Source organism: Polypterus senegalus, chromosome 8 (assembly GCF_016835505.1).
Source record: "Polypterus senegalus isolate Bchr_013 chromosome 8, ASM1683550v1, whole genome shotgun sequence".
In the NCBI taxonomy this organism is placed as follows: domain Eukaryota; kingdom Metazoa; phylum Chordata; class Cladistia; order Polypteriformes; family Polypteridae; genus Polypterus; species Polypterus senegalus.
The window spans coordinates 164,004,540-164,024,792 of NC_053161.1; the positions used below are offsets into that span (position 1 = coordinate 164,004,540).

Consider the following 20,253-nt stretch of genomic DNA (forward strand, 5'->3'; position numbering starts at 1 on the left):
TTTGGTTTTGTTTTTGACTCTTTTTAATAAAAGCACCTGTGCTCTTTCCCCCATCCCTTGGCGTCCTCTGATATTTGTCCTCATTTGTCAGCTCATCTCGGTCATAACTATCGAAGGTGTTGGTTCTTGAGATTCCCATTTGTGAAGAGGGATTCTGGAGGGGACTGGCATCATCACAATTTGGTGGGAGCGGTGAGATGAGCTGGCAGTGGGGACAGAAGAGCAGGAGTCCGATGAGCCAGCGAGATTGGTGCCAGATTCATTGGAGAAAAGAACCCACGGACCCAGACCAAAGGAGGACATTTTAAAGGATTGAGCTTTTTAAGGGACATTTATTTATTGTTTTTTATTGTCTTTTAAAAGTTCTTATTCTTTTAATGTCTTGTTTTAACAAGGGGGGCTAGTTTTTTTATTATTAGTGGTTTTAGTGCACTGATAGTGTGGCTGAGCTGCAGACCTGGGCCGCCAGTTGCACTGGGTTCATAGTGGTGTGGAACCTTCCTGTGCAACTGGGGCTTAAGGGGGGAAGGTGTGTGGTATAGCGGGTCCGCGGCTTCAAAAATAATCCAGACAGCCATTTCAGTCTCTGTGGGCGCAATTGCACGACCGCAGGGTGTTAATGAGGTAATTGGGGCGAGCTGCACCAGCACGTGCCTGTGCACCTGTTCTCAATTGCTTCATCGGCTTCTTGCACCGTGCGATTAAGGTGCTGCACCTACAGAGACATATATGTTTGGGCCGGCACAGGGGGAAGGGAAAAGAAAAAGAATCAGAAGAAAAAAGAAAGATAAGAAAAAAAAAAGAACAGAAGGAGGTTAAAGAATGGGAAAGTCAGTCATGGGGGACAGTCATGCAGAAGCTAGGGCTCCGTGAGGGAGTGCAGGCTATGGCACTCTAGGGGTTGGTTCAGCCCCACTAAATAATCATGTAGAGTGGGGCGAGCAGGATGGAAGACCTCCCTATGAATCCAAGGGGCAACCGAGTAAGCACGAAGGAAAACGAGAGGAGAGCCGACCCTGGACGGTCTGGCTATGCAGTGTGTAGGCAGCCAAGCTGGGGGTCGGCAGAAAGGTGTTTGTGGCTGCTGACTCTCCACTGGCTATGTGAGTGATGGGTGAGCAGGGGAGACAGAAGGAGGCGGGCTGAGATTGTGTGGAGTTATACTGCATTTTTAACCTCTATTTTAATTAATTTATTTATTGATTTTTATCCCCATTTTTCACCTGGTATTATGGATGTATTCTTGTATTGTTTTTTAGAACACTGCACTGTGGACACTGTTTTTACTAAAGCACCTGTGCACTTTCCACCATCCCCTGGCTTCCTCTGAGATTTGTCCTCATTTGTCAGCTCATCGTCATAACTATCAAAGGTGTTGGTTCTTCAGACTCCCATTTGTGAAGATGGAGTCTGGAGGGGACTGGCATCGTCACAGCCTGTAGTATTCATTGTAACTGAAATCATTACATGTGCTAGGTGATAGTGGCTACTCACTCAGATGATAACAACAACAACATCATTTATTTATATAGCACATTTTCATACAAAAAGTAGTTCAAAGTGCTTTACATAATGAAGAATAGAAAAATAAAAGACACAGTAAGAAAATAAAATAAGTCAACATTAATTAACATACAATAAGAGTAAGTTCCAATGGCCAGGGTGGACAGAAAAAATAAAAAACTCCAGACGGCTGGAGAAAAAAATAAAATCTGTAGGGATTCCAGACCATTAGACTGCCCTGTCCCCTCTGGGCATTCTGCCTAACATAAATGAAACAGTCCTCTTTGGATTTAGGGTTCTCACGGAAGGACTTGATGATGATGGTCATGTAGACTTCTGCCTTTTGATCCATCCATAATTGTTGGAACATCATGATGCTTTGAGTAGGTGCTTTACACCTTTCCTAGACCCCCAGCACACAAAACAGAGGCCAGTGGTTCTCAACCTGTGGGGCGGGGGCACGAAGATGTGAAGAAAAGAAAACAAGAATCAAAAATTTGAAAAAAAAAACCTGTCGAAACCAAAACAGATTAATTTAAACTACATTCTGATACTAAAACAATAAATATAGTTAGATAAATGTCAATAAAAGTTAAGTAGGTATAATCAAATATACATCTACATTTCAAAAAAATGTTAGTGGGCGCAATTAAAACTCGGGTCGCAAATACTTAGCAAGGTTGAGAAACGCTAAGAGAGAGACAATACAATGTCACATCCGAAATGGTGTGCTCAGTTGTGGAGAAGAGCTAGATAACCTTGGATACAGATAGCAGGGTCTCCTGGTATTACCAAATTTAAATTAAAAACACCTTAAGCCGAGCAGCGTTATTTATAAGGGTAAAAGTATGGCAGCGTAACGGAAGGGCGCTTACTGTTTGTGTGTTGAAGGCGATGCCGCGGGAACGCAGGTGTAAAGCTGCAAGCACATTTCTCCAGTTTTGATGTCACTACACTGGTTGCCTGTGTCATTCAGGATTGACTTTAAAATACTGCTTATGGTTTATAAAGCCTTAAATAATCTCGCCCCATCTTATATATCGGAATGTCTGACACCTTATATTCCAAATCGTAACCTTAGATCTTCAAATGAGTGTCTCCTTAGAATTCCAAAAGCTAAACTTAAAAGAAGTGGTGAGGCGGCCTTCTGCTGCTATGCACCTAAAATCTGGAATAGCCTGCCAGTAGGAATTCGCCAGGCTGATACAGTAGAGCAGTTTAAAACACTGCTGAAAACACATTACTTTAACATGGCCTTTTTATAACTTCACTTTAACTTAATACTGATACTCTGTATGTTCAATTCATCATAATAACTATTCATAGTGGCTCTAAAATCCGTACTGACCCCAACTCTCTCTTCTGTTTCTTTTTCCGGTGGCCTGCGCCACCACCACCTACTCAAAGCATCCTGATGCACCAACATTGATGGACTGAAAGCCAGAAGTCTACGTGACCATCATCATCAGGTCCTTCCATGAAAACCCTAAATACAAAGAGGACTGTTTGACTTATGTTAGGTAGATTGCCCAGAGGGGACTGGGCGGTCTCGTGGTCTGGAACCCCTACAGATTTTATTTTTTCTCCAGCCTTTGGAGTTTTTTTTTCTGTCCACCCTGGCCATCGGACCTTACTCTTATTCTATGTTAATTAATGTTGACTTATGTTTATTTTTTATTGCGTCTTCTATTTCTCTATTCATTTTGTAAAGCACTTTGAGCTACATTTTTTTTTATGAAAATGTGCTATATAAATAAATGTTGATTGATTGATTGATTGATTGAGTCTGGGCACATGTGGAGCCGGTATAATGGCCAGTACGGGCTCCTCCGCACATGTTCAGTTTTACACGCCGGTGTTCTCGCAGCATGCCCAGCGCAAGTGATTTAAGGTGCGGCGTGCCTGAAAGAGAAAGCCGGCATTTTCTTTCCTAATCAAGGCTTAATCAGAGATGGGGATCCCGTATTGTAAATAAATGAGATTTACCAACTGGTGTGCTTGAGCTCAGAATAGCCATTGGCCGTCCAGGGGGGCTTACACGCACGCGACCGGCAGGGGCTCGATTTTAAATAGAAAGTTGCTCGAGGCGTGAACGTGCCAGCGTCTACCTGGATTGGTGTGTGGGGTAGGCTGGGCTGGCAGATTGGCTGGATAATCTTGCCAGTGATATTTAAAGAGTTGCCGGCCAACGGGGGTCGTTAGTGGATTTAAAGGCGTGTTAGGATTAAGCACTGCTGCGCAATTGAAGGAGCAGTTGTGATTTTGACGGGTTTGTACATATACTGTATTTATATATCTCCGAGTGATCATTTTGGTTGAGGTATATATGCTTAACTGCACCAATCCTGAAATCAAAACTATCCCAATGCCAAATGTTTTTTCTTTTTGTATATATACACACATTTGATTTTTTCTGCCAGCCAATGAAGTTCTGTATCATCGTGAATGAATATGTATGAGGTTCATTAGCATGCGCCATATAAGGATGTTTTAGGGCAGCATTCCACACACAGTCCCATACGCACATTTACGAGGTGACTGTGATTAAAAAAGGGTAAACTGTTTAAAAAAGTGCATACGGCAGGTTTATAATTCTGATTCATATATATATAGTGGAACCACGAGATACGATCACCTCTGTATACGAGAAATTCAAGATAAGAGGAAAGTATGAGCGAAAAATTCGGATCTAAATATGAGCATTGGCTCGCGTAAAGAGCCATGAGCCAGGCTGTGGGTATGCGTGACGCGTTTCCCGATCCGCCTCTATTCGGGGATTCACCCAAGCTGACGCTGCCAGCCCGTCAGCTCACTCAGTGTTCCTTGTTCTCCCGTAGCGTGAGGATCTACGCGTTTGTGCACTTGTGATTTCATTGTTTCGCTGTAGCAGTTCGCCGTATAAGCGTATCCAAAAATATCGCGGACATGCAGACAGAGAATAGGAGACGATTGCCCTCAAGAGGAGAGAGAGAGATAAGGAGAGAGAGCGAGCGAGCGAGCAAGAGAGAGAGTTAAGGAGAGAGAGAGAGAGAGAGAGAGCGCGTGCGCGAGCGCGAGCGAGCGAGAGACATAAGGATAGAGAGACGCGCACAAGAGAGAAGAACCATCAGATCAGTTATGCTCACATGACGCTCAGCAGACAAAGTGTATCCATACTACTTGTATTGCAAAACATCGCTCGTTTTATCAAGTCAAAATTAATTAAAAAATTTACCTCCTGTTGCAAAACACTCGTAAACCAAGTTACTTGCAAACCGAGGTTCCACTTGTATATGTTATTTATCAGTGTTATTTGTTAGGAGAATTGATTTTTATGTTGATATTTTTGGGGGTGCGGAACGGATTAACTGGATTTCCATTATTTTCAATGGGGAAGTTTGTTCTAGATATGAGAAATTCGCTATACGAGCTCAATGCTGGAACGAATTAAACTCATATCTCGAGGTTCCACTGTATATGTATATGTATATGTATGTCTGTATGTATGTATATGTGTATATAATATATATATATATATATATGTATATGTGTGTATGTATGTATGTGTATATATATATATATATATATATATATATATATATATATATAACTGCTCAAAAAAAATTGAAGGAACACTTTGAAAACACATCAGATCTCAATAGGAAAAAGAAATCCTCCTGGATATCTATACTGATATAGACTGGGTAATGTGTTAGGAGCGAAAGGATGCCACATCGTTTGATGGAAATGAAAATGATCAACCTACAGAGCCCTGAATTCAAAGGCGCCCCAAAAATCAGAGTGAAAAAATTATGTGGCAGGCTAGTCCATTTTGCCAAAATTTAATTGCAGCAACTCAAAATTGCACGCAGCACTTTGTATGGCCCCTGTGTTCTTGTATACATGCCTGACAACATCGGTGCATGCTTCTAATGAGATGACAGATGGTGTTGTGGGGGATCTCCTCCCAGATCTGGACCAGGGCATCACTGAGCTCCTGGATAGTCTGAGGTGCAACCTGGTGGCATTGGATGGACCAAAACATAATGTCCCAGAGGTGTTCTATTGGATTTAGGTCAGGAAAGTGTGGTGGCCAGTCAATGGTATCAATTCCTTAATCCTCCAGGAACTGCCTGCATACTCTCACCACATGAGGCCAGGAATTGTCGTGCACCAGGAGCCACTGTACCAGCATAGGGCCTGACAATGGGTCCAAGGATTTCATCCTGATACCTAATGGCAGCCAAGGTGCCTTTGTCAAGCCTGTAGCGGTCTGTGTGACCCTCCATGGATATGCCTCCCCAGACAATCATTAACCCACCACCAAACTGCTCATGCTGAATGGTGTTACAGGCAGCATAATGTTCTCCATGGCTTCTCCAGACCCTTTCACTTCTGTCACGTGCTCAGGGTGAACCTGCTCTCATCTGTAAAAGCACAGGGCACCAGTGGTGCATCTGCCAATTCTGGTATTCTATGGCGAATGCCAATCGAGCTGCATGCTGCTGGGCAGTGAGCTCAGGGCCCATTAGAGGACATGGGGCCCTTGGGTCACCCTCATGAAGTCTTTCTGGTTGTTTGGTCAGAGACATTCACACCAGTGGCCTGCCGGAGGTCATTTTAGGGCTCTGGCAGTGCTCATCCTGTTCCTCCTTGCCCAAAGGAGCAGATACTGGTCCTGCTGATGGGTTATGGACCTTCTATGGCCCTCTCCAGCTCTCCTAGAGTAACTGCTTGTCTCCTAGAATCTCCTCCATGCCCTTGAGACTGTGCAGGGAGACACAGCAAACCTTCTGGCAATGACACGTATTGATGTGCCATCCTGGAGAAGTTGGACTACCTGTGCAACCTCTGTAGGGTCCAGGTATCGCCTCATGCAACCAGTAGTGACACTGACTGCAGCCAAATGCAAACTAGTGAAGAAACAGTCAGAAAAGATGAGGAGGGAAAAATGTCAGTGGCCTCCCTTAAACCATTCCTATTTTGGGGGTCATCTCATTGTTTCATTAACACCACAGCAGCTGAAACTGATTAACAACCCCCTCTGCTACTTAACTGACCAGATTAATATCCCATAAGTTTCATTGACTTTATGCTATACTCTGATTAAAAAGTGTTCCTTTAATTCTTTTGAGCAGTGTATATATATATATATATATATATATATATATATATATATATATATATATATATATATATATATATATATATATATATATATATATATATATATATATACTAATAAAAGGCAAAGCCCTCACTCACTCACTCACTCACTCACTCACTCACTCATCACTAACTCTCCAACTTCCCGTGTGGGTGGAAGGCTGAAATTTGGCAGGTTCATTCCTTACAGCTTCCTTACAAAAGTTGGGCAGGTTTTATATCGAAATTCTACGCGTAATGGTCATAACTGGAAGCAGTTTTTCTCCATTTACTGTAATGGAGATGAGCTTCAACGCCGTGGGCGGAGTTTCGTGTGACATCATCACGCCTCCCACGTAATCACGCAGTACATAGAAAACCAGGAAGACCTCAAAAAAGCGCTCAAGAAAACATGCATTATATAATTGAGAAGGCAGCGAAACAATAAGAAGTGAGCGAGTGACATATACAACCATATTCATGAGTTCTGCTACTTGGAAACAAAGCACGATGTAAACCTACACTTTAAATTAAGTTCATAGACAGGCTGCGCTGGCGTTTGTAATTTAGTGCCTGCCCATATAAGGCCGTCCGTCAGCGGCAATCCAATAGCAAACTGCCACGGGTAAATATTCACGGGTGAAGGACTGTGCTTATGGAGAGGAAGATGAGATGGTCAGGGTGGTGTTTGACACATACTCAGCGAAACTGCGAGTTTTAAGTGCCAGGACTAAGGTAACATTAGATAAAGCTATGGACATAGCACGAGATGGCACCAGCACAGCTGGGAACCTTCGATGCAAGTACACCGAGTGGCTCACGTGAACTGGCGCAGTGCACAGATAAAAGCAACAGTTCCAAAGGCTGAACAAAACCGAATTACACAATTGAAAAGGCAGCAAAAAATATGAAGCGTCTGATAAGCATATTCATAAATGCAGCTACTGTGGAAACAAAGCACACGGTGGAAAAAGTCAATGTCCGCTAAAGGAAGACAGTGTAAAAAACCCGTGCATGCAGTGTGTCAGGTCTCAGATAAAGAAGAAGACGAGCTGTTTATTGATGCAGTAAGAAACGAATCGATGAATGAAACCTGTCATCTTTACAACGATTGACAAACACGGAATGTAACTTGAACACAACACATCCTACAAATACGAACCTGATTGAAAGAAATAATGATAATCAAATCCTTGATGACAGCAACACTCAGTAACACTCACAAAACAAATACTGTATATTGACAGTCATGTTACGTTATTTTTAAAATGTTCCCTTTTCTTTTTCTACCTTTTTTAACACACTACTTCTCCGCTGCGATACGCGGGTATATATATATATATATGTATATATATATATCCCGCTCTACATACTCGAATAATGGATACTTTATTCGCCATCAATGATTGTTTTGGTAAAGCCATACTCAGTGTATTCATTAGATGAACGGTAAAAAAGTAAGAGCGAGGGGAGGATGACTCATTGAGGCATGCAGGCTGTAGTCTTGCGTCAACTCTATCTGAATTGCGCGATCACATTTGAAAAAATATATCTTTTCAAGTTCTATTTAGTCCATATGTGTCATCCGGCCCGGTGTGTAATTATATCCGGCCCGCGAGATCATTTTATATACTGTATTATTGTTATTAAAGCCCGGGTATATGAAGCGCTGGTAACACAATAAACTACAGATCCCATAATGCAGCGCTTCAGCTGCCTTGCCGAACACTTACCGCTTACTACAGTTATTGCGCACTGAGTTTGCACGGCGCTTTGGTGACTTTGAAGAACAAAAAAAGTCCGTCTACATGCGGCTCGAACCTTGTGCATGTTTGGTAGCACATATCTGTGTGAGAAGCTCTTCTCAGTGATAAAGACTAACAAAACAGCACACAGGAGTAAGCCTCACTGATGAGCACCTGCAATCCATCCTGAGAATCTCCACAACACAGAACCTCACACCAAACAGAAACGAACTTGTGGCCAAAAAAAGATGCCAGGCGTCCAGCTCTAAAATGACATATGAGCAAAGACAACTGAATGATTTGATTTGTTATTGCGTAAGAGCGGAGTCAACCGTTTTAACAAACAGCGTATTGCACTGATCTGAAATAGCTGTGTGTGTATATATGTAGATATGTATGTATATGTATGTATATGTTTATATATGTGTGTGTGTATGTATGTATATATATATATATGTATTTGTGTGTATATATGTGTGTGTATGTATGTATATGTGTGTATATATGTGTGTGTATATATGTAGATATATATGTATGTATATATGTGTATATGTATAGATATGTATATATATATATGTTTATGTGTGTGTGTAAATATATATATATATATATATATATATATATATATATATATATGACAACAACACTCATCACTCACAACAGTGACAAAACAATTACATTGACAATCAGGTTACGTTATTTTCAAAATGTTTCCTTTTCTTTTCATTGCTTCTTTAACACACTACTTCTCCTCGAAGTCGGGTATTTTGCTAGTATGTATATATATATATAAATATATATATATATATATATATATATATATATATGTATATATGTATATATATGTATATGTGTATATATATATATATATATATTTATATATATGTATATTTTTTTGCCGTATACCTTTTCCTGTTTTGTTTTGGTATGTGCATATTTTCAGTGTCAAATCCATGCAAAGTTTTACAAATGGGCTGCTGTCTCTTTTGGCTCAATGTTGAAAAGCTAGGCTTCAGAATCCCCATAAAACCCATGGAATTGGAATCAGATTAAGTGAATTTGATATTATTATGCTTTATTATGATAATAATCAAAGGCATAAAATATATATTATGGTCTCAGTACTGTCAAAATAATCTAACAGATAATCAGTTATGACAACTACATATTGTGATGATATGAATATCTCATTTATTGGTCTTCGTAAGTGTTGTTAAAAAGAAATCAACAACTTATTAAAAGGGTGACAACCAGCCCTAACTGTTGTTTTTTACATCAGCCCTCACATGAAGTGTGGCTTTCCAGTTGGTATGGCCTACCAGCTCAGTGCCTCTTCACACTCCATTTGGCAGCACTGTGAGGATTATATGTTCTGATTTCTCTGGTGCCTTTAGTACCTTCCAGCCTTCCCTGGTAAGTAGCAAGCAAAGGAATATGCAGGTGGATAAACCTATGGTGTCCTGAATAATGGACTATCCGTCAGGCAGACCAAAAATTGAGAAACTCAAGGACTGTGTCTTTGATATGGATGTGAGCAACACTGGAGCACCAAAAGGAACAGGCCTGTCTACTGTTATCTTCACTCTGTATACCTCCGACTACAAATATAACACCAGGTTATGTCACTTGCAGAAATTCTCTTGATATGTATTGATAAGGGGGATGAGGCAGAGAAGAGGAGTCAGGTGTAGAGCTTTGTTTCTTGGTGCAAATAGAATCGCCTGAGAATTAACATCAGCAAAGCAAAAGAACTTCTTATTGAATTTCACCACTACAAAGAGCTTCTATGTCCAGTCACTATTTGGGGAGTAGATGTAGAGGTGACATTTTACATCTTCTGCAACTCTGTGACTCTGTCACTATGGTGTGTTAAGCTGATAACCTCAATTAAAGTGAGGCCCACTGAATCAGCAAGCTAATTAACAGAGCAGGCTTGGTACTCTGGACACCCTGGAGGTCATAGTGGTGACAGAATTAAAACAACACTGAGTACCATTATGAACAGTACTGCACATTCTCTCTCTGACACACAAACACTGAGCAGTTCCAGCCAAAAAAGTGTGTCAAAAAACAATACAAGGGGCTCCTTTATACCAATAGTAATAATCCTTTGTAATCCCTGACTACTGTTAATCTTTTTGTCTTTAGCCAAGTCAAGTTTTCTTTCTTGTTTAGTAATTACTGTGTGTAGATTTTATTATGATACAGTACATAAGTATTTATAGATGTATTTACTTATTTATTGAGCTTCTGTAAAAAAATCCAATAAAGTTATATCTATCTGTCTATTGCAGGGGTGGCGAACTCCAGGCCTGGAGTGCCGCAGTGGCTACAGGTTTTCATTCTAACCCTTTTCATATTCAGTGACCAGTTTTCACTGCTAATTTAATAACATTTCCCCCCCATCACTTTAATAGCCCTGTTAGAAGAGTTCAGCCCTCTGAATTGATTCCTTTCTTCATTAAATGACAGCCAAGCAGAAATGAGATGTGAAACGAGCTAACAGATGACCAGCTAAACTGGGGCTTCAAACTCCAACCAACTTCACTCCAATCACTTTCTTAATGAGAAGCCAATTCTTGCTGTTGATTAAACCCGTTATTTAATTTTAATTTAATTTGTTTAATTGGCCTGTTGCTGCTCTCATTCTGCCACAGCACACATTTTGAAAACTGTTTTTTTCTGTTCTTTCTAAGAGCACCAATGTCAAAATGTTTTGGTGACCTGAGAGATCAGCCTTACCAAGACTATCACCTCTCTTTAATTTCAGATATTGTGTGATGGGCACAGGGAAGCTGGTCATGTGGTGGCTTGTTTTGTGTCTCATTATTGTTTGGCTGCTAATTAAAGAAAAAGAAACAACTATGGGGCCGGAGTCAAGTTAATTGAAAGAAGTAATCTGCAGCAAAAACTGGTCACTAATTAAGAAGATGGTAAGAATGAAAACCTGCAGCCACTGCAGCACTCGAGGCCTGGAGTTTGCCACCCCTGGTCTATTGTAATAGACTGCACACATGAGCTGGCATCCTGGCCAGGACTGAACAATGATCCTTGCCTAGCTTGGAGGCCATTGCAATGGAAAAAGAGGACTGGTGACTATTCCCCCCAAAAAATTACACTAAATGGCAGCATCCTTGGGTTAGGATTCCCACACAGATATGCAGGGCATGCTGGAACTTGTAGTCCCATTGGCCAGCCCTATTGAGTTCTGTGGGGGCCTCCAGATGGAGCCAATAAACTCTAGCTGCAGAGCTCCAGAGCTCCACTCCATTGCGGAGGTTGTCACTTTATATTATACGTTAGTGATAATGCCTGGTTACTAGAGATTTGCAATGAATGAACAAACTAGTACTTTTGTACTTGTCTTGGTCTGTGAGTGAACGTACTGGTACAATGACATGAAAGAACAAATCCTTTCAAGGCATGTGCCGTGCGTGCTTTGTTTTATATTGTATTCCGCGATAGTCTGGAGCTATTATTGTAACTTCACTTAAATTGCTGTTGTCTTTGGGAAATAGCCTATCAGTTAACTGTTTCAGTAAAATGTTCATGGCAACAACTAACCAATGACTGACATGGCAGATGACACCAAACACCTCCCATTGATTGGTTCACTATGACTGGGTGACTATGACCGTCTCAGTACACTGACTGGTTGTATGAACCAGTACGTCCCTATTGATCTGGGGAACCATTGCAAGTACATTCACGAACTGCAGGAAAAGAGACTCCCAGTGCAGTACACTGAATGAATCAGTTTGTGTGCTGAACAGAGGAATGAACCGCAGACATTTGTGACGCAGCACACTGAATCTCAAGATGTATGGGAGATTGCATCAGAAAGGATGGGATGTAAAAAGAAGGAAACTGCAGCGGGTCATACAAAGAAGGATCGAGACTGACAGCCAGGAAACTGCGTTTTTATTTATTTATTTTTTTGTGCAAGGTTCAATTATTGATTTTGCTATATTGAATAAAGTAATATGACACCTGTCGTTAATCCAGTCTGCATATGTGCAAAAGACACAACAACTGACTGATGGTAGGATGCATTACAGGGCCATCTACTGGAAACTGATAATATTTTTCAGAGCTACATTTATAAATGTGCAATTATAATAGGAACAATACAACTTTGTTAGAAACGTTTTAACTTCAGCTTACGCTAACAGCATATTACAGGCACATAGCACTTTGTCATATACAAACTACCCCAATCTATTTAAGCAGGTTATAGGCTAACTTAATCCAAAGCTGAAATAATCTTTTTTAATCACAAAAGATGCAAGCACTCGCATGTTGTGTTTCTATCAACATCTACGGTATAAAAATATTTGATTATTATTATATGAGAATATAATAGAATATAATAGAATAGAATATATAGAGAATCGTAGCGCATATGAGAACATGAGGGCAACCATTAAGAAGGATATCAGGGAAGTTAGAAGACAGTTGGAGAGGAATAGAGCAGATAAGGCGAAAGAAGACCCCAAGAGATTCTTTCAGTATTTTAGTAGTAAAAGAGCAGTTAAGGAGGAGGTCAAGTTCATCAGAAATAGTAAAGGGGAATTAAAAGATACAGACAATGAAATAGCGGATTCCCTAAACTTACATTTTTCTGAGGTGTTTACAAGTGAGCAAGTGGATAACCTGCCAGAGATAAACGTGACTACTAAGGAGGTACTGAGGGATTTGGAAATTGTAGAGGGAGAAGTGCTGCTCAGATTAAATAAGCTGAAGTCAAACAAATCACCAGGACCAGATAATATTTATCCTCGTGTTCTTAAGGAGGTTAGTGAGTACAGATATAAACCCTTGACACATTTTTAGGAAGTCACTGTGCACTGGAGAGATTCCAAAGGACTGGAAAATGGCAAATATCATCCCATTATATAAAAAGGGTGACAGGGCAGATCCAAGCAACTATAGGCCAGTAAGCTTAACAAGCATCACAGGAAAATTAATGGAAGGAATTATTAAGGATAAGATTGAGCAACACATGGCAAGGACAGGAGTTATTCTGAACAGTCAGCATGGGGTCAGAAGAGGGAGGTCGTGTTTTACTAACATGTTGGAATTCTATGAGGAGGCAACAAAAGGATACGATCAAAGTGGAGCTTATGATATTATTTATCTGGACTTTCAGAAAGCATTTGATAAGGTGCCACATGAGAGGTTGGGCATCAAAATAAAAAAAAGTGGGAGTTCAGGGTGATGTTTTTAGGTGGGTACAGAATTGGCTCAGACACAGGAAGCAGAGGGTGATGGTGCAAGGAACCTCATCAGAACTGGCCGATGTTAAGAGTGGTGTTCCACAGGGGTCAGTGTTAGGGCCGCTGCTATTTTTAATATATATAAATGATTTAGATAGGAATATAAGTAACAAGCTGGTTAAGTTTGCATTTGATACCAAGATAGGTGGATTAGCAGATAATTTGGAATCCGTTATATCATTACAGAAGGACTTGGATAGCATACAGGCTTGGGCAGATTTGTGGCAGATGAAATTTAATGTCAGTAAATGTAAAGAATTACACCTAGGAAGTAAAAATATTAGGTTTGAATACACAATGGGCAGTCGGAAAATCGAGAGTACACCTTATGAGAAGGATTTAGGAGTCATAGTGGACTCCAAGCTATCAACTTCCAAACAGTGTTCAGAAGACATTAAGAAGGCTAACAGACTGTCAGGTTTTATAGCACGATGTGTGGAGTACAAGTCACAGGAGGTTCTGCTCAACCTTTATAATGCACTGGTGAGGCCTCATCTTGAGTACTGTGTGCAGTTTTGGTCTCCAGGCTACAAAAAGGACATAGCAGCACTAGAAAAGGTCCAGAGAAGAGCGACTAGGCTGATTCCAGGTCTACAGGGGTTGAATTATGAGGAAAGATTAAAAGAGCTGAGCCTTTACAGTTTAAGCACAAGAAGATTAAGAGGTGACATGATTGAAGTGTTTAAAATTCTGAAAGGAATTAGTACAGTGGATCGAGACTTGTATTTTAAAATGAGCTCATCAAGAACACGGGGACACAGTTGGAAACTTGTTAAAGGTAAATTTCGCACAAACATTAGGAAGTTTTTCTTTACACAAAGAACGATAGACACTTCGAATAAGCTACCAAGTAGTGTGGTAGACAGTAAGATGTTAGGGACTTTCAACGCTCGACTCGATGTTTTCTTGGAGGAAACAAGTGGATAGGACTGGCGAGCTTTGTTGGGCTGAATAGCCTGTTCTCGTCTAGATTGTTCTAATGTTCTAATGTTCTAATATGTGAATTATTTATTTTGTTTCTTGCTCTAAATATTGCTTATATTGGTGGTTAAAGTTGTTACACTGTAATGAAAGAATTCTATATTTTAAACTAGAACATAGCTTGCTGTTGTTTTTGAAGTGAATAAATTGGTGATGCAAAGATTCAAATTAGTTTGGTGAACTGAATGAAATTCATCGAATCACTAAAAAGAATCGTTTTGCACACCACTACTGGTTACACTGTGGTTAAGGTGAAGGTTGTGGAAGGGTTATCGAACTCAAGTCAAGTAAACCAAATGACAAAAACCTGCAATCCAATTGGTTGTCCAGTGAAGCTATTGAATCGCGGAGCTGTGGAGGTCTGCAGCTGGACCCATCTTGGTAAAGCTGCAGGGATTCACAATCCTTACTTTCAACGACTTCCATGTGACCCGAAAGTGCTTCCAGCGGGCTACGCCCTATCACCAGAATTGCTCCCGGGTCGCAGATAAAAGGAGGTGTTTGATCTCATCCTGGTGAGCTGCAGTTGGGAGAGAGAAGAGAAATAGTTTGTTTTGCTTTGCTGAGCTATAAAAGAAGAAGCCTATTAAAGGTACTTTGCAGAATGAAAGTATGCATTTGAACCGAGAACTTGTGTGTGAAGTTGTGTTTAGGGATTGGTCAGTGTTGCTCCTCCACCCTACTAATGCTAATTTTTGGAAAGGTTTCCAATGGAGCAGTTTGGAGCCTTTGTGGTGTCTTACTGTATATAAACCCTCAGTCATGTTGTAACCTGATGAAGTGAGAGTTTCTACTACTATCCAGTAGACTCAGCACATAACTATTTTTTATTATTTGTAGTACTAGGGTGTTGTACCGTGTTAGCCATTATGAATGTAGAGAAAAGCCAAGCAAAATTACACATTTTATTGGCTAACTAAAAAGATAACAATATGCAAGCTTTCGAGGCAACTCAGGCCCCTTCTTCAGGCAAGTTGTAATCAATTATTATTATTTGTGTAAGGACCAATTTTGTTTGCAGCCATGATCAATTGTTCATACATCTTTCTGAGGATCACTCTTTCTCTATCAATATGTCATCACATTGTCCATACACAGCTGAAGCAGGAGTTTGGCTATTTGTTTTTTTTTATTTTTATTGTCTTATTAAAAGTATTAAACAAGATAAAGTTCTTATCCATGCCCTTATTACAGCTAAGTATTTGCCTAAGCCTTGTAATGGAGATGTATTTGACTGTTTTTCTTCACATTGGAGTACTCAGGTGTCATCTTGAGAACGCAGAAGACTGCGGTTCAGTGACTGTTGCCCTGTACCTGCAGTCTGTGTCTATCAAACTTACATTACCTTCTGATCCTGAGATGTCCATTCTTAGAAGCACTGGCTTTGTACATGTAGTCAATTATTTTGAACCCTGACTTTGCAAATCATTTTGTGACTTGTTGATTGCTCTTAAGCTGTTGGATCAGCCGTTATTGATGATCTTTGCTGTGCAGACATACTCATGATGATTTTCTGTTTGCAATCAAACGATATTTGGTTATTTTTTATTTTTGATTAATAATTTTCATTGATAGTTTTCTGTGACACATATCAAACTACAATGCAAATCAGACATCATATGAGGTTGGTTTGAAGTTCTAACATCAAATCAGACTCTTACATCAAAGTCTTTTCAGGAAGAGCAGCAGTACTGGCAACTCTATGATTTTAGTTCCCTCTTTTTTGATTAAAACTTACTCATTATTAGTGATGCTTCATTGACCATTTTTATTATTCCCAATTTTGCTGCTAAAACTTGACATAACACCAGTACTGCTCCTTCTTGTAGCTGGTGGTGGGATCATAATGGACATCAAAATGGCCCAGTAAGTTTCTGGGGCCTTATGCATAACGTTATATGTAGAATTCACACTAAAACATGGCACAAAACAAGTGGAAATGTGCATATGCACAAAAAATCCAGATGCATATATCTGTGCGTATACCAGCTTCCATGTTCTTCCATTCCATAAATCCCGGTCAGCGTGAAAAGTAACACAAGCGCACTTGCCTGCTGTCCCACCCCGTCTCCTCCCAGAATTACTCCTTTTTGAATATGCAAATCAATACAAATAATCCTTAAGTTCTGTGTTCGGTGAAAAGGCAATGGCAAAAGCACGGGGGGAAATAGAAGAATTTCAGAGACTACCAGGTGGAGGCAAGGAAAAACATACTATTTGTTGGTTTAAACACTGATATAAACAACAAAAGGAAGTTGATCGAGTAACCGAGTGGCAGAGAAACTCGAAAGCTCAAGTTCACAAAGTCGCACAGTGCCCGAAAAAAAAAAAGAAGTGGTCAGATAGAAAAGTCGCTGTGAAAAGGTGAGTCGTAGCCCACCGTCTGAGCGTCATATGGAAGCTTATTAGGGTACAGAGAAAAAAAAAAAAAGGGACACATTGGGAAAAAAGCTTGAAATTTCCAATTTAATCATGTAGTTTATTTTGTCATTAAAGTAAAACATCATAAACTTCATCTTAAAAATCATTTAATTTACTAGTTTCTCAAGTCCAATCGTAACTAAAATAGCACATTAAATGCCTTGTTTTGTATGTGTTCTTCTATGTGCTCTATGTGTGTGAATCACTACGTGCTTCTTAAAGGGGCTTTCTCTTACTCCGACAGGACACAGAATTCATTACATTTGTGATATTACATCTCTCTGAATTATTTCAAATACTGAGATGTATACTTGATATCATTTTCATGATGATAGGTATTAAAGCATGTTATTAAACATGGGAACATGGTGGCGCAGTGATTGTGACGAGCTGGCGCCCTGTCCAGAGATTGTTCCTGCCTCCCACAAGATGCTTGCTGCACCATGCGTGACCTTCGATGAAATAATTTATTGCGGCAGTACTGTCTCTTTCAAATGTACTAACCCCCAATTACTGTCCTTACTTTTCTTTCTCCAAGTAACTAATCGCTACACAATCAGCTCAGTAATAGCTGTCATGCCATCTGTAAGCTGAGAACGCCGATTCTTCAAAACTTTTAAGGAACATTGAAATATCTTCGTAGTATGCGTGTTTAATTATTCTATCCATCTATCCATCCACTGTTGCGCCAGTCCCAGCAAGCATACAGCGTGAGGAAGGAACAGTCCCTGGACTGGGCACCAGCTTGTTGCTACCGCTGTCCACCGTGTTTTCACATGTTTAATTATTAACAATATTGATTATTTAAATGATGTTAAAATTGTATCTGTATAATGTAATAAACATACTTTGCTGCATTTCATCTTAAAAATATCAAGAGCTCCGCTTGGAAATTTAAATCGACTTAGAAGCCAGTCATCATCATTTTAAAATATGTGCTTTATAAAGTGGCTCAGGTTGTGCAATATTATAACTGCATCGCAAATTTACAGTGAGGTGATTGTATTTATAAGTACAGACAGTTCTACCAGGAGCACTTGATGGACTGATTGAGTGCATTTAGAGTTCTTGGGATGAAACTGTTTAGGAACCATAAGGTCTCTACAGGAAAGGCTCTGAAGCATATGCTGTATTGTATGGAAGATGTTCAAATAGACTGTGCACATGGCGGAGGCAGCATGCGCTTGATGCTGTATACCTATAATCCTCTGCAATCTTGACACAATCTGCCGTAGAGCTTTCAGATCAGCTACTGTAGAGCTGTGATTCCACACTTAGATACAGTGGGATAAATACTCCAAGTAGTGCAGTGAGAGTAACAACGCTAAAGCAGCTATGGTATTTGGAATAGTTTGGCTATTCTGTGCACCATTATATTGTTACAGGTTAATTACAATCAGATGCCTTAAACTAATAAAGGATATGCTGTTAATTTCAGTGTATTTGATAAAGCCGCGTCAGGGATGTGGATCTAAAAAATAACGAAAGGGAAACCACACTGAAACAGTAGCACTGCTTTGACGCTGGGTGCTGCCAATTTGTAAAACTGAGCGGAGAACTAGCGTACGCCATAGATTGACTTGGCATGAAAATGTGCGTGGGTTTACGCCAAGTTCAGTTTTTATACATTGCAATGTGAGCATGAAAACGGGCATACGCAGCATTTTTGTGCATACATGCCATTTTTACATGAGGCCCCTGGTGTTTTGCTTCATATCTCGCACATCTCAGATCGCATATATTAATTTGTTTCAGGCAATTTCTACCAAGATGAAATTTCTAGAATCGGAACAGCTGTATGACTCCACTTCTGTTTAAATTCTTGTGTGAATCAAAACATTGCTACAGGTGCTGCATTGTTTTCCATGGTCATAACAGCAGTAGAGCTTTTCTCCAGTATGAATTCTGCTATGAGTCTGACGTTGGCTACAGTGCAAGAATCATTTTCCACATTCAGAACAGGACGAGGACTTCTCGAAGTTAACTTCTTAACACTGGGAGGAGTAAACTTCACCCTTGAGTCATGAAGTGACTTTTCTTCTGGAAGAGCTTGAGATTGTACCTTCATTGTTTCTAGTAGTCCTTCTTTGGGTAGCTCAAATGTGTTTATGGTGATTGAAAAATTTTCAAGGTGGTCCTTCAAGCTCTTTTTAATGAGTTCTGTTGATCACTGCCCCAATTCCAATCCTTTTGTTTCACCTGCGGGTTATTTTCAATTATATTTTTTGGTAATTATTTTTTTTGTCCCTCCAATCTAAATGCTTACGATTGGTACTTCAATTACCCAGGCATTTTTCAGAGTGTTCTTAATGTCTGGTTCTCAAGCATCTATTTTTCTGTCTGTTAGAACTGGCATGTCCCAAGTGACTAACAACTCTTCATTTTGTTTTTACTCTTTCTGGAGTGTGGTCCCAATACATTTGTGGCATTGCCCACATATTTTCCATGGCAGTAATTCAGCTACTTTGCCATGTCTCTGATTAGGTGTTTGGCCCTTGGTCTTAGATCATTTCAATTATGCCATCTAGGTTTGGGACTGGGACAGGAGATCTTCTCAGCAGTATGATTCATTTATGTTTCTGAGATTCACCATTATTAATAATTTGTTTGCCACACTCTCTTGGGGTTATAGTCTCCAAAATTTCTTTGTGTGCTTACCAACTAAAGTAAACTGAACCTTATTGTTGTTTAGTCATAACATTTAGGTTGTAGTGCTGTAAACGTTATTCCTAAAAAATTGTGGGTGGGCCTTTGCAGTACCCATAATGATCACACTAATGCTTCTTTTTTTTCCAATAGTATGGGGTTCTGGTAATAGGCGAGATGTCAACATGGGCCTTGAAATATCTTTTTATTAATCCTGTGAATCAGGGATTCTCTCCAGTATGAATTCTTCTGTGAGTCTTAAGCTGGCTATTATGCAAAAATTGCTTTCCACATTCAGAGCAGCAATATGGCTTCTCTCCAGTGTGAATTCTTGTGTGTTTGTGAAGATTCCCTACTTGCGAGAATTGCTTACCACATTCAGAACAGCAATACGGCTTGAGTCCAGTGTGAATTCTTGCGTGCCGTTTAAGAGTGCCACTGGTGGTAAATTCTTTCCACATTCTGAGCAGCAAAATGGCTTCTGCTCAGTGTGGATGACTGAATGTAACTGAAGATTGCTATTGTTAACAAATCGTTTGCCACATTGAGAACAGCAA

The 20,253-nt window shown here is 40.0% G+C and overlaps 1 long non-coding RNA gene across 1 annotated transcript; it reads right to left on the reverse strand.

Moving 5' to 3' along the window:
• Positions 1 to 1,848: 1,848 nt before the first annotated feature.
• Positions 1,849 to 20,151, reverse strand: LOC120533384. Its single transcript, XR_005634487.1, has 3 exons — positions 20,070 to 20,151; positions 14,937 to 15,149; positions 1,849 to 1,948 (listed from the first exon to the last, which is right to left on the reverse strand). It is a non-coding gene; the product is annotated as an uncharacterized LOC120533384 (long non-coding RNA).
• Between the last annotated feature and the right edge of the window lie 102 nt (positions 20,152 to 20,253).